This window comes from Mus caroli, unplaced genomic scaffold (assembly GCF_978045245.1).
Source record: "Mus caroli unplaced genomic scaffold, Mus_caroli_1 scaffold_11, whole genome shotgun sequence".
Lineage (NCBI taxonomy): Eukaryota > Metazoa > Chordata > Mammalia > Rodentia > Muridae > Mus > Mus caroli.
Window position 1 is genome coordinate 5,633,745 of NW_028227266.1, and position 16,495 is coordinate 5,650,239.

Sequence of the window (16,495 nt, forward strand, 5' to 3'; positions counted from 1 at the left end):
CTCCAAAATAATCAAGTGTCATGGTATGGATGGGCAATAAAAATTAACACAGTATAGCTTCTTTGTTTTGTTTGTGTTTTAGTTACAATGTTTCTCCTTTCCCTTCTTCCTCTCAAAGAGCCCTCCCTGCTTTTTGCTATTTGTTATTGCATGCTTATATGTATTTGCATATACATCTATATTCCTAAATATAACCTAGTAATCACGATTAGTGTTACTTGTATACATGTTTCAGGGATGGCCATTTGGCTCTGCAACATTTGGTGTTCTTTCCAAGGGAAGATCCCCTCTCCCACTCCCAGCTTGTCTCAGTTGCCTAGGGTTGAGCCTTCTTGGGCCTTTCCCATCCAGCTTGTCGTGTTCATTGGTATCATCTTTGTTCAACTCACATTTGGGCAACCATGTTGATGACACTTGAAGATGTGTTGCTAGGAGAAATACTCTCAAAGCAAACTGCCTGGTCCTCTGGCTCTTAGATGCTTTCTGCTTCCTTGTCCACAGTGTTCCATGAGCTATAGGTGCAGGAGTCTGGTCTCCACAACTCTGCATCTTGGTTGATTGGAAATTTCTGTAACATTCTCTGTTGCAAAGAGAAGTTTGCATGAGAGGGGAGGAGTACACTTAACTGCATGTAAGGGCAGCTGTTTATAGATGACTGTTAGGGCTTATGCTGGATTAGCAAACTGTGGATTCTTTTCCAGCAACCATGGTTTTACTAGCACTGAATAGTTAGGTAGGTTCCCAGCACCAGGAATAGAGCAGTTTTTGAAAGATAATTTTGAGATTAAAAAACTTAGTATATCCCAGGGCTATATATTAGAAAGAAACATTGAAATGTATCTTTATAATATGCAGTGGCTCAATACTGTGAAGAACAGAAACACAACAGTGGCCTACCTTTTTATACCATAAATGGATTTATACAGAAGTTTATTAGCACAGTATGCTGAGATTCAAACATCGCTAATTCTTTCCTAGAGTCATTGACAAGAATCTGTACAATAAATTATCCAGGTTCCTTCCATTCACCACCAGTGCCAGGTCACCTTGGCCACTAACTCAGTGGACAGTCCCACAGTCCCCAGAGGACTCTCCACTCCGCCAGGGCCCTAGCATGCCCAGGATCTTAGGATCACTGGTGAGTGGAACACAACATCTGTTCCAATGATACCAGAAGTGCCTGGTGCCAGCAGGAACAGGGACATGGGAACCCTGCCCAACCAGTGGCTCGGGTTCCTTCCAGTCAGCACTGGTCTACCTTGGTTTCTACAGCCCCACTGCCCACAGAGCAGGTACCACTTCCAGTCACTCTAATATGCTCAGGATCTGAGGATCCCAGGACCCCAGGAGCTTGGTCAAACCAGGATCTCAGGGTCTTGGAGGAAGCTTGACTGCCAAGAACTCTGACACACCCAGAATCTCAGGAACACAGAGAAAGCTGGACTCTGAGGAGTTCTGACTCAACCGGGATTAAAGGAGGGACAGGCTTCATCAGATATAGCAAGGGCTGGGAGCACTTGAGATGATCTGATGGTGGGAGACAAGCATCAGAACAGACGCAACAAAAACCAAGGTTACTTGTCATCATCAGAACCCAACTCTCCCACCATAGCAAGTCCTGGATACACTATCACACCAGAAAAGCAAGATATGGATCTAAAGTCACTTCTCATAATGATGATGGAGGACATAAATAACTCCCTTAAAGAAATACAGGAGAACAACACAGGTAAAAAGGTAGAAGCCCTTAAAGAGGAAACCCAAAAATCCCTTAAAAATTAGAGGAAAACATCAAAACAGGTAAAAGAATTGAACAAAACCATCTAGGATCTAAAAATGGAAGTAGAAACAATAAAGAAAGAGACAACAACACACGGAGACACTCTGGAGCTAGAAAACCTAGGGAAGAAGGCAGGAGCCATAGATGCAAGCATCACCAACAGAATACAAGAGATAGAAGAGAGAATCTCATGTGCAGAAGATACCATAGAAAACATCGATACAACAATAAAAAAAATGTGAAATGCAAAAAGCTCCTAACCCAAAACATCTAGGATATCCAGGATACAATGAGAAGACCAAACCTAAGGATAATAGGTATAGACAAGAAGGAAGATTTCCAACTGAAAGGACCAGTAAATATCTTCAACAAAATTATAGAAGAAAACCTCCCCAACCTAAAGAAAGAGATGACCATGAACATACAAAGCACCTACAGAACTCCAAATACTTTGGACCACAAAAGAAATTCATCCCATCATATAATAATGAAAACACGAAATGCACAAAACAAAGAAAGAATATTAAAAGCACTAAGGGAAAAAGGTAAAGTAACATAAAGCCAGACCTATCAGAGTTACACCTAACTTCTCCCCAGAAACTATGCAAGCCAGAAGATCCTGGGCAGATGTCATACAGACCCTAAGAGAATGAAAATACAAGCCCAGGCTACTATACCTCGCAAAATTCTCAATTGCCATAGATGAGAAACCAAGGTATTCAATGACAAAACCAAATTCACACTATATCTTTCCACAAGTCCAGCCCTTCAAAGAATAATAAAGGGAAAACTCCAACACAAGGATGGAAATTACGCCCTACAAAAAGCAAGAAAGTAATCCTTTAAAAAACCTAAAAGAAGATAGCTGCAAGAACAGAATCCCAAATGTAACAACAAAAATAAAAGGAAGTAACAATGGCTTTTCCTTATTATCTCATAATATCAATGGAGACAGTTCTCTAATAAAAAGATATTGACTTACAGGTAGGGTTATGTAAACAGGCCACAACATTTTCCTACATACAAGAAACCCACCTCAGTGACAAAGACAGACACTACCTCATAGTAAAAGGCTGGAAAACAATTTTTCAAGCAAATGGTCCAAAGAAACAAGCTGGAGTAGCCATTCTAATATTGAGTAAAATGTACTTTTAAACTAAAGTTATCAAAAAAGATAAAGAGGGAAACTTCAGATTCATCAAAGGTAAAATCTACCAAGATGAACTCTCAATTCTTACCATCTATGCTCCAAATGCAAGGGCATCCCCATTCATTAAAGAAATGTTGATAAAGATAACAGCACACATAGCACTGCACACAATAATAGTGGGAGACTTCAACACCACACTCTCATCAATGGACAGATCCTGGAAACAGAAACTGAACAGAGACACAGTGAAACTAACAGAAGTTATGACAGTAATGGAGTTAACAGATATCTATAGAACATTTTATCCTAAAACAAAAGACTATACCTCCTTCTCAGCACCTCATGATACCTTCTCCAAAACTGTCCATGTAATCGGTCATAAACCAGGCCTCAACAGATACAAGAAAATTGAAATAAACTCATGCATCCTATCAGATCATCACGGACTAAGGCTGATCTTCAATAACAACATAAATAATAGAAAGCCCACATACATAACACATGGAAGCTGAACAACACTCTACTCAATGATAACTTGGTCAAGGAAGAAATTAAGAAATTCTAGACTTTTTAAAGTTTAATGAAAATGAAGCCACAGCATACTCAATCTTATGGGACACAATGAAAACAGTCCCAAGAGGAAAACTCATAGCTCTGAGATAGCTCCAAGTGCCTCCAAAAAGAAACTGGAGAGAGCATACACTAGCAGCTTTAGAGCAAACCTAAAAGCTCTAGAACAAAAGGAAGCAAATTCACCCAAGAGGAGTAGATGGCAGGAAATAATCAAACTCAGGGCTGAAATCAACCTAGTGGAATCAAAATGATCCATAGAATCAACCAAACCAGAAGGTGGTTCTTTGAGAAAATCAACAAAATAGATAAACCCTTAGCCAGATTAACTAGAGGGCACAAAGACAGTATCCTAATTAAAAAGAAAAATCAGAAATGAAAAGGGAGACATAACAACGGAAACTGAGGAAATCCAAAAAAAAAAAAAAAAAAAAAACAACAAAAAAAAAAAAACCAGATCCTACTACAAAACTCAACAAAACTGGAAAACCTGGATGAAATGGACACAGATACCAGGTAAAAAAGTTAAATCAGGATCAGATTAATGATCAAAACAGTCCCATATCCCCTAAAAAAACAGAAACTGTCATTAATAGTCTCTCACCAAAAAATGCCCAAGACCTGATGGGTTTAGTGCAGAGTTCAAACAAATCTTCAAAGAAGACCCAATACCAATACTCCTCAAACTATTCCACACAATAGAAACAGAAAATACTCTACCCAGTTTGTTCTATGAAGCCAAATTACTCTGAAACCTAAACCACACAAAGAACCAACAAAGAAAGAGAACTTCAGACCGATTTCTGTTATGAATATCAATGCAAATATACACAATAAAATTTTCACAAACTGAATCCAAGAACACATTAAAAGGATAATCCAACATGATCAAGTAGGCTTCATCCCAGGGATGCAGGAATGGTTCAATATATGGAAATCCATCAATGTAATCCACTATATATAAACAAACTCAAAGAAAAAAAAATATGATCACCTTATTAGATGCTGAGAAAGCATTTGACAAAATCCAACACCCCATTATGAAAAAAGTTTGGAAAGATCAGGAATTCAAGGCCCATACCTAAACATAGTAAAAAGCAATATACAGCAAACTAATAGCCAACATTAAACTAAATAGAGAGAAACTTGAAGCAATCCCACTAAAATCAGGGACTGGACAAGGCTGACCACTCTCTCCCTACCTATTCAATATAGTGCTTGAATTTCTAGCCAGAGCAATTAGACCACAAAAGGAGATCAAGGGATAAAAATTGGAAAGAAAGAAGTCTAAATATCGCTATTTGCAGATGATATGATAGTTTAATTAAGTGACCCCAAAAATTTCACCAGAGAACTACTAAACCTGATAAACAACTTCAGCAAAGTGGATGGATATAAAATTAATTCAAACAAGCCAGTGGCCTTCCTCTACACAAAGGATAAACAGACTGAGAAAAAAATTAAGAAAACAACACCCTTCACAATTTTCACAAATAATATAAAATATCTTGGTGTGAATCTAACTAAGGAAGTGAAAGATCTGTCTGTTAAGAACTTCAAGTCTCTGAAGAAAGCAATCGAAGAAGATCTCAGAAGATGGAAGATCTCCCATGCTCATGGATTGGCAGGATTAATATAGTCAAAATGGTCATCTTGCCAAAAGCTATCTACCTATTCAATGCAATCCCCATCAGAATTTCAACGCAATTCTTCATAGATTTAGAAAGAGCAGTTTACAAATTCATCTGGAATAACAACAACAACAAAAAAACAGATAAAGAATATCAAAAATTATTCTGAACAATAAAAGAACTTCTGGGGGAATCATCATCCCTGACTTGAAGCTGTACTACAGAGCAATTGTGATTAAAAAAAAAAAAGAAAACAAAAACAAAAAAAAAAACTGCATGGTATTGATACAGTGACAGGCAGGTAGTTCAATGGAATAGAATTGAAGATCCAGAAAAGAACCCACACACCTATGGTCACTTGATCTTGGACAAAGGAGCTAAAACCATCCAGGGGAAAATAGACAGCATTTTCAACAAATGGTGCTGGCTCAGCCGGTAGAAGAAGACAAATCAACCATTCTTATATTCTTCTACAAAGCTTAAGTCCAAGCAGATCAAGGACCATCACATAAAACCAGATACACTGAGGCTTATAGAAGAGAAAGTGGGGAAGAGCCCCAAAGATATGGGCACAGGGGAAAAATTCCTGAACAGAAAAACAATGGCTTGTGATATATGATCAAAGATCGACAAATGGGACCTATAAAATTGGAAAGCTTCTGTAAGGAAAAGGACACTGTCAAGAAGATAAAAAGGCCACCAACAGATTGAGAAAACTTCTTCACCAGTCCTACATCCGATACAGGACTAATATCCAATATATACAAAGAACTCAAAAAGTTAGACTACAAAGAAACAAATTACCCTATTAAAATGGGGTACAGTGCTAAACAAAGAATTCTCAACTGAGGAATACCAAACGGCTGAGAAGCACCTGAAAAAAAAATTCAACATCCTAAGTCATTAGGGAAATGCAAATTAAAACACACTGAGATTTCAACTCACACCAGTCAGAATGGATAAGATCAAAAACTCAGGTGACACAGATGCTGGCAAAGATGTGGAGAAAGAAGAACACTCCTCCATTGCTGGTGGAATTGAAAGCTGGTACAAGCACTCTGGAAATCAGTTTGGTGGTTCCTCAGAAAATTGGGCATATTAGTACCTGAGGACCCAGTAATACCACTCCTGGGCATATACCCAGAAGATGCTCCAACATTTAATAAGGACACATGCTTCACTATGTTCATAGCAGACATATTTATAATAGCCAGAAGCTGGAAAGAACCCAGATGTCCCTCAACAAAGGAATGGATACAGAAAATGTGGTACATTTACACTCAGCTATTAAAAACAATGAATTGATGAAATTCTTCAGCAAATGGATGGATCTGGAGAATTTCATTTTGAGTGAGGTAACCCAATCACAAAAGAACACACATGATATGTACTCACTGATAAGTGGATATTAGCTCAGAAGCCCAGAAGCTCTGAATACCCAAGATACAATTCACAAACCACATGAAACTCAAGAAGAAGGAAGACCAGAGTGTGGATACTTCTATGCATCTTAGAAGGGGGTGGGGTGGACAAAACACCCATGGAAGGCATTACAGAGACAAAGTGTGCAATAGAAACTGAAGAAATGATCATCTAGAGACTGACCACCTGGGGATCCATCCCATTTACAATCACAAGACCCAGGCACTGTTGTGAATGCCAACAAGTGCTTGCCTCTCTCCTGAGAGGCTCTGCCAGTGCCTCACAAATACAGAGGTGGATACTCACAGTCATCCATTGGACTGAGCATAGGATCCCCAAGGAAGGAGCTAGAGAAAGGACCCAAGGATCTGAAGTAGTAGGCAGCCCCATAGGAGGAACAACAATATGAACTAGCCAGTACTCTAGAGCTCACAGGGACTAAACCCTCAACCAAAGAGCACACATGGTGAGACTCATGGCTCCAGCTGCATATGCAGCAGAGGATGGCCTTGTTAGACATCAATGAGAGGAGAGGTCCTTTGTCCTATGAAGGTCTATGCCCCTGGGAGAATGCCAGGGCCAGGAAGTGGGAGTGGGTGGGTTGGTGAGCAGGGAGAAGGGGGATGGGATAAGGGGAGGGTGCTTTTTGGAGGGGAAACCAGGAAAAGGGATAACATTTGAAATGTAAATAAAGGAAATATCGAATTTTAAAAAAAGGAAAAACTTAAATTATCCAACTCATGTCACCCAGGAAGGAGGTCATTATTGAAGAGGACTAGATTCTAAGTGTCAGCACAAGTTAAGTTTAGTTCAAGTTTCTGCAGTAGAGGAGCTCTCAAGTTTCTGTGAGCTGGAGGAGATGTATTCTCCTTTGAGTGACATCTGAGGTATTAGTAGCTGGGTCCTCCCACATCAAGTAGAGAATACTGTAGAATTAATTACAGCTTGCACACTGATGGAGACTAGAACTCTCCTCCTCCTTCCTTCCATCTTTCTTTCCTTCCTTCCTCTACTCTCTTCTTCCTTCTCCGTCTTCCTTCAGTTAGCTTCTCCTTCCTAAGGTTTCTGATTTCATATACAAATCTTCTGAAGAAAGGTGAAATATGAGATGGTACTGGAAAATCTTGCCCAGAATTTAATAAAATCCTATTGGGGAATGTCAGAAGAAATATGATTTTGACATGCCAAGACATAGATTCTGCTAATGGGCTGTTTGTTCCTATCTGCTCCAATGACTGTGTTCTCATCCTAGGAATGATGTCAAGGCTCTCTGATCTTCTCAGTGCATGTGATTCTTGTTTTTATGAATCATTTCCCCAGCTTTTCACAGGTCACAGTGAACTTTTACATTTAGTTCACTGCTGTGCATTACCGAGTAGGAAGATAATTCCACCCCTAAGTATGGTGATATATCTTCTCACTAAGGCTTCATTTGGCTAAATTCTTGCCTTTAGAAAAAACATTTCTGCATAATGACTCATACACACAGAGAAAGGGAGAAGGAGAGAGAGAGAGAGAGATTCTTGTTACATTTGTAGAAAGAATGCTATAGTACCACAAATGTGACTAGTTCTTTGAAAACTAAGGAGTTTCTGCATAGAGCAATAAGTAAATGAACATGTTACTAATTAAATGAATGATGTTTTGTGGAATGTTATTGTAGCTAAGTTTCCTTTGTAGAAAGTCATACACTCGATATTTAATGAGGAAACCAGTTTCTGCCCGACTTTCCTCACTTCTCCTCCACTCACAGTTAGCCCCATTTGTCTTCATGTAGAGGAGGATGTCCTGGGATGTAGAGGATAAGCTGTATGAAAATTTTCCTACACTGCACTGCCACCCACACTTTCTCTGGATAATCCACAAATATGAATTTCTGGTTCCTAAAATGTGCCTACATATGTTCAAAAGTCTAGGAGCTTGTTCTGTCCATTGTTGAAGAACAAGAAGAAGGAGGTGGGGGAGGAGGAGGAGGAGGAGGAGGAGGAGGAGGAGGAGGAGGAGAAGAAGAAGAAGAAGAAGAAGAAGAAGAAGAAGAAGAAGAAGAAGAAGAAGAAGAAGAAGAAGAAGAAGAAGAAGAAGAAGAAGAAGAAGAAGAAAGAAGGAGGAGGAGGAGGAAGGGGGAGGAGGGGAGGAGGAGAAACCTTGAAGCTACTGTTCCCTTCTTAATGCAAGTTGCTGTGGATGATGACTACGTCCTATTTCTCTGGACTTCTCCCCATCTTCCCCTCACAGAGAAATCCTTTTATATGCTTTGAGCCAGCATTTCAGTAGGAAACCACCACACCTTACTCCCCATCTGCCTCCCTGAATTCTGCAGTCTCAAGATGTCTTCTGATCACTGTCTAGGTGTGTCTGCTACACAGCATTTCACACATGTGAGCCAGAGAACTGTGTGGAGTATCTACCAGAATTGTTCATTCTTAGGGTCCATATTGAGTAGAGATACAGGGGTTCAAGTTTAAATTTTTCAGGTGACATTGAGTGATTGAGAGAAGATGTATATTTGTAACTCAACTCTTAAATAATTGTATAAATGATTACATTGACATGTTTATTTTCTTTGAATTTATGTAGTCACATTTTTGGAACTGGAAATTGTAGGTGGATCCTAACATGAAAATGAGCCAAGTGGTATCAGGACACTAGTTGCTGTTAGAGCCTGGTCTGAAGCTGAATTCCTGACCTTGTACAGTGGCCACTGTGTCCTGTTAATCTGAAGTCATAACTTTACCAAAAACACTCTTCCAAAATTCTCTACAAGTACTGAGGAGAGACATCTAAAAAGTCTCCCAGACTAGAGTGATGTGAATTATGACACTCATGAAGTCAGAGGACTCACAGTGATCCTTAATGACTGCCAAGCCTCATGCCCTGTGTCTGCATCCTTTTCCCTGAAGCTCGGGGACCTCATCAAGGCTGTGTTTTACCTTTTGACATCTTGCTGGTGCTTCACTTCCTGCAACAACATTGAGTGCTGTCACATGAAGGTGTCACACCACACTTTCAAAATCAGATGTTTGCAGCAGGGATAAAGAAAAGCAGCGGCAAGAGAGAGGGTGTGCAGGTGCATAAGTAAGCAACAGGCATTCAGAGCTGTCTCCATCACTCATCTTGTTTATTTATGCACAGCCCAGTAGTTTGAGGACCATGCTAGGCCAGCATCTTTCTAACAGCTCTTTCTGATTTGCTTCCTCTTTCAGAGAACACTTAGATGCACCATCTCACCGTTATCTCCCCCTGCTCATTTTCCAGTTATTCATATCATTGCTATTGATTGCATACTTTAGTTGGTTCTGTGTTTTAGTTCATGATTCTTCTATGGATTGTGTAGTTCAGTTTTATTTTTTTTTCTATCTTAATGGGAATTTTAAAAATATGGGTGTTGGTATGTATGTACAATGTACACATGTTTGTGTGTATGCATGTTTCCATGTGTCTGTGAAGGCCTAAAGTTAATGCCTGGTGATGTTCTCAATCTCTTCCCACTTAATTTATTCAGCTGATATCTCTTATTGAACCTGAAGCTTCCTAATTCAAGCTGGACTCGCTAGCCAGCTTGCCCCTAGGATCCAGTCTCTGCTTAAGCACTGGGATTATAACAGCCACCATGCATGCCTGGTTTACCCTTGAAGATACCAAACTGTCTCTCCGTATCTAGTATTTCTTTTATATCAGACACTGTTCTTGTTTATTTAAAAAAAAAGTTGTCTCTTTTTTGAGAATAGCTTTTATGTTCTTGTCTTTTAAATTCCTTATTAATTATATTGCAAACAATAACTCTAAGATTCAAATATTCAGTTAACTATTTAACACTATTATAGCATGCTGGTAAACCCAATCTATTTCCCGTTGATAGTGATGCCAGTATTCCATCTGGCTTCCATTGGTCACATGGGATTTTTAAATATCAGCCCTTTATAGTTCTTGAATAGCTAGCAATCAAATATTTTTAATTTAATTAATTAAGATTTTTACATTCCATATTTTATCCCCCCTGCCCACCAATCTACCCTTCAACTGTTCCACACCCCATACCTCCTCCCCACCCCCTGTCTCCATGTAGATGTCCCCACACCCCACTCTGCCTGACCTCTAAACTCCCTGGGGCCTCCAGTCTCTTGAAAGTTAGGTGCATCATCTCTGAATGAACACAGACCCAGCAGTCCTCTACTGTATGTGTGTTGGGAGCCTCCTATCAGGTGGTGTATGCTGCCTGTTAGGTGGTCCAGTGTCTGAGAGATCTCGGGGGTCCAGATTAATTGAGACTGCTGTTCCTCCTACAGGATCACCCTTCTCGTCAGCTTCTTTCAGCCTTCCCTAATTCAACAACAGGGGTCAGCTGCTTCTCTCCATTGGTTGGGTGCAAATATCTGCATCTGACTCTTTCAGCTGTTTGTTGCGTGTTTCGGAGGGCTCACGCTGATAGGATTTGCTAAAGGAGGCAGAGGCAGGAGGATTACCATTTTGAGACCAGCCTGGACAATAAGTCACTCACACTAGAGTGAGCCAAGGACAGCACAGTTGTGACTGATTGTGCCGTTCCTTACTTCTTGTACTTCTAAAATTTGGACCACAGGCTCATTTTCAGTAGAATTTAGTCCTGTGTGGCTTTAATTCGGGGTGTGTCTTTCATAGAGAATTTACATTGTGGTATCCCAGGAACTTGGGGATAGCATCAGTGTAGGACAACTTTTAGCACTTACTCTTTGCTCTTGGTTTCCCATGTCTTGCAAGTAGGATGATCACAAGCCTCAGAGCTGCATGAGACTATGAATATGAACTATGAACTTCTACACATTCAAGTGGAGAAAGAAAGAATTGCTTCACCGACAGTCCCATTAGTCCCACCAAGTGTCCTTTATTAGGGGCCTCCAGGCAACTTACTGACATTTCCAAGAGCTAAGACACACAACAATAGAGGTATTTGATTTAATGGCTGTTGGATGGTATAAAGTATATACTTCTATCCTCAAAGTAATTTACATAAAGAAACGTAATCTTAAGAGCAGTGTATATATTTTTCAAAAGGTAGAAAAAATATGTAAATGAGTAAACTTATCTGTCAGTTGGAGATTTTGTTTCCTTTAGAGAACAGCATCATGCACAGATTTATTTTAGAAGTGCCTTGTAGAATAGAGTCTATGACTTCAGGAGCATTATGAAGTTAAAGTAATTGCTAATTTGACATACTGAAGAAAAGAGATAGGAATCTATGCTGTTGGGGAAGGTACACATAAGAAAGAAGAGGTGAGGGTGAAATCAGCTGTGTGTGCATCTTCTTCAGCTTCCCAGATCTGAACTAAAGTTTTCTGGGAAGAACATACATGACATGATCTGCACATTTATCTAATACTAGTGAACAAACCCCCAGGAGTCTATGTTGTTTTCTTTCCTTGGTGAGCTACTGTGTCTTGTCAAATGCACACACACACAGACACACACACACACATGCATATATATATATATATATATATATATATATATATATACCTTGAATATATATATATTCCTTGAAGTTCAGGAAGTGACTTTGTCAAGATTTATCTCTGCCAGGCCTGTTTTTCTTTACCAGTGGTAAGCCCTTTTGAGCTGAAAACTGGAGTCTTTGTAGGTGCCCTGGTATCTTCCTTAAAGACAAGCCCATTTCTTTTCCTTCTCCTGGTCCCTGGTCAGAATCTGGGAGTTCACACTCCATTTTTGACTCTACACCATTGTCTTTCCTCTGCTCCCATGAGTCTTAGACCTTCAACAAACTAATGGGGTAAGTTTTCTCCTTTAAAATTCACAAGACTGACATAATTTCTTATACTGATAAATTCTCATTTAGGTTTTCCAAGTGTGTTCTTAAATTCCTGATGGTCCCCATGTTTGTCCGGCCACCTCATTTTGCCTTATTATTGTTTATAGTTGTTTTTTTATTTGTTTCTCTTTAACACTTAAGTGTCTCTTAACACTTAGATGCCACTGTCTCTTTCCCATGTACTGAATGATCTAAGGGAAAGTTGGCTTTTCTAATCAAACATTGATCACCTACGACAAAAGATATGACATTATGTGTAGGTGTTAGAGACAATTAATAAATAGGAAAATGAAAAACAAACACAAATAATTTTCCTTCAGCTCTCATTTCTTTCCCACCAAGTATCAAACACAATTAAGGGTTCTGGACAGATGACTTCAAAGTTAAAGTGCTTACTGGCTGAGAATGAGGACTGGAGTTTGCATGCCCTAAACCCATGAAAGTGCTGTGGAGGTGAAGCAACCCTGGTCTAATCCCAGCCTCAAGCTGGCTGGTGAGATTGAGACTCCCTATGTCTGTGAATGGGATGGAGAACAACTGAGGATGATTCCAAACACTAACCTTGGGCGTTCATACATATGTACACAGACCTGTACAGGCATAAGCACACACATAAACATACATATACACCTATGCATGTATCCCTGTATATACGTTACACATTCACACACACACACACACACACACACACACACTTATACATGTGTCCCTATACATACACACCACAAGCACATACCCTTTTTGTACATGCTTCCGTACATACAAAACACATACATAAGATACACACACAAACACAAGTACACACACACACACACACACACACACACTTATACATATCTTCCCACACATAAACAACACACACACATACACACACAGTGGAAAAGGTGGAAAAGTGATTACTATTAGTGACTGTCATTATATATGAGCCATCTAAGATGCATAATTATACCTTATCCTGTGGTAAATACATACACTAATTTAAAAATGAGTAGCTTTGAACAGGTAAAATAATGAACACTAGAAATCAAGCTTTTATAAAATGACAGAATTGATATGCAGATATGGCCACTCCAGAGTTCATTATTTATTATTATATACTACTGTAACTGCAGACGAGAAAAAGGGCCATCACATCTCTTCTAAGCACTTTTGGAAGAATAGGCTGACCCCATAGCAGGAGGTATATTTTACAGTTAGGAAGATTCTAACAATTCAGCTCTTTAAGAAAAGATTTCCTAAGAACACTATACTTTATTTTACACCTTAAAATTAATTCTCCTGATGTTCAAAGTCCTCCATTAGATGAATTGCTTGATTTGTTCATAAAGAGTCATCAGCCTGGAGGTTTCAAAGTAAAGGCAGTTAGGAAGACCTCAGTGGGGTCAAGTGCAAATGTTTCTCTGACTTTATTAGCTGAGATTGCCTTATTTTCTCAGCTCACTGCGCATTGGGCTACATCTATTTTCTTTGTAATATGTCTGTCCAGTGTTTACCATAAGTTTCCTTTCTGTTTAAGGACCTTTTTTTTTTTTTTGGTTTTTAGCATCAAAATAAAATACACATTAAAGAAGTCTCTGTGTTATTTGATGCTGTGAACTTGAATTCTTACTCAAGACAGCACATGACACCACTAAACATTTAACTAGAAAGTAAAAGAATAAATGAAAATAGCCTTCGAGTGGAACATTTTCTCTGCTCCATATTTCCCTCATAAAGTTGGCAAGTCACTAGATTCCCATAAATCTCATCCCTAAAACGCAAACACTAATATTTGTTCAAACATTTGATCTATTAATCAGGACACTGGAATGACACAGTTATCAATATTGGATAACTCTGTGACTCATGAAAAGACTGAGCATAACCATGAGTGCTTCCTATATTTATTCAAGTTATATTTTAAATAATCAATATGTCAAAAAGTTGGGGTTTTTATTTGGGGAAGATTTTTTTTATATAGAAAATTCCAGTCAGTTTGTAAAACATTTATTCTGGTTTTCAAAAAGGCACCAGTATTTCAATGTATTCAAATACAGATGAATTCAGAATGGAGGGGGAGGGGCAGACAAGAAAAGGAGAAAGAGGGGAAATCTGCATTGTAATAAAAAGCGAAAGATTGTGGGTTGCCATAGAAATCAAAGTGCCTGTCGAGGGAGAGGGCTAAGGTTTAAAACGGTTTTCTGTGGTGCTGGCCACATTTAGTATTTATCTTTTTATCTGAGCATTTACTTTTCAATGACCTGTTTTGCTCTACACTTTTCTTGTGTTCTTAGATAATAAAGTGTAACTAAATACTTGGAAAGAAAACCTTAAGATGATTGTGTGCTGAGGATGGTTAGAGAAGAGATGAGATTACGGTGATTCCCATATCATTCCTTCTGCTTCCCTCGCTCTCTGTCTCTCTCTTTGTGTCGCACACATGTGTCCATGTATGAGTCAGTCTGTTTGTCTGTCTCACACATGCCAGACAAGTGTCTTCCAACTGACTTGCATTCCTGATGTCCTTATAGTTTATATTCTGAGACACCAAAGAATTTTCATTTGCTCACTAAGTTACCCAAGTTGGCCTTACATTCCAACATTTTATATTAAGTGTCAATTTGAAACTCTGCTGTTTAAGCCATGCAATTAAAATGTTAAGCATATAATTATCATTATAAGTTAAAATATGCTAAAAGAGATAAGAATTCACAAGGAAAAATCACATGGAGTAATCAATAGAGTTGAGTGAGGGTATGTCATATTAGCTATTAACTATTGCATTGTTAAATTGGAACCAACCATTAAAATGTATTGGAATCAAAGTCTGTGCTCTTGCTTGCAAATTCTTCCCTAAATATCCTCACAAAACCTCACCCCATGAGAACTTAGCCCACAATAAATCCCAGAGGGAGGGGCAAGGAGCAGGGAGAGCCAGGGTTTTAACATCTTATATAGCCTGAGCTCCTGAGCTAAACTCTGCTCTACTGCTCCCATTACACCATCGCCAACCTACAAATGGAATCATTAGTTTTCACTTGAGACTGCAGTGAGACTAGATTACACATCTGCAAACTTCCCAGTTTACTGTGAGAGCTTTGTAAGTCCGACCTTTCTTCTCCTTACTGACATATTCCTTTACCAAGAACCCTGTCTGCCTTCTGAACAGGATTCTGCCTCTGTTGACTCTGGGAACTCTCCACTATGACCTACACATTTTTGTTGATGTTCATGGGGTTTCACGGCACAACTCTCATCCTTTGTCATTATGACAACACCTGAAACAAGAACACTGGCATTTTTCTACTGCTAGTATATAGTAGGAGCCAGGACATCCATGTCTCACCAAATATAGCAGTATCTTCCACTCAGGTCCCCAGTCTAATGCCTAATCAAGGTGGGTGTTTTCTTAACTCAGCTCAGTGCTGTAGGAGCAAATAGATGTCTGAGTCACATCAAGTGTGTTGTATGACACTATTCCCAGGGAGACATGAACAAATGCCTGCTTGTCCCAGGAAAGAACTGACAATAGACAAATATAATGATACTTGCAAAGTCCAATTTGCTGAACCAGTGAGTTTACTGGGGTCATGTAAAGAACCATTGACAATCCAGAGGCAGCTACATCACCAAAGGCCAACCTTGCATGGTGACAGCTCAGGAAAGATGGAACCCTAAAGTATTCTGCGTGACTTATAGGCAGCTCAACAGGTTGACGAGTTCCTCTTCAAGGTATTTAGGAGAGCTTCCTCCCTGGCAGTTATTCACTGCATCTAAAACTGGGAGGTGTCCTCATGGATCTTCTAAGTTTCAATTCTCCCAAACTTACTAATGGTTTTACCTCCTCAGTGTCAAAAGCCTCCTCCAGGGAGGAAAGTTTCCACTTAGAGAAAATTGCTGTGCAACTACCTGCCATCTAGAGATGTGTTTGGATACAGTGATTGCTATCCCAAACACATGTAGCCTATTGACCAGAAGTGGACATGCCTGGACCATTACAGTTGCCATGCTTCTCTAGAGCCATGGCACACGCCCTTCACATTAAAAGTTATGCCTGTTTTGCAAATTGTATCTTGAGTGTTCTATGTTTCTGGGCTAATGTCCACTTATCAGTGAAAGCACCCAAGGAGCTGAAGGGTTCTGTAACCCTATAGGTGGAA

At 39.4% G+C, this 16,495-nt stretch overlaps 1 protein-coding gene across 1 annotated transcript in view; it reads left to right on the plus strand.

Moving 5' to 3' along the window:
* Positions 1 to 16,495, plus strand: part of Pgr (progesterone receptor) — a 64,066-nt gene that overhangs the window by 26,268 nt on the left and 21,303 nt on the right. The gene's annotated exons all lie outside the window — the stretch shown is intronic.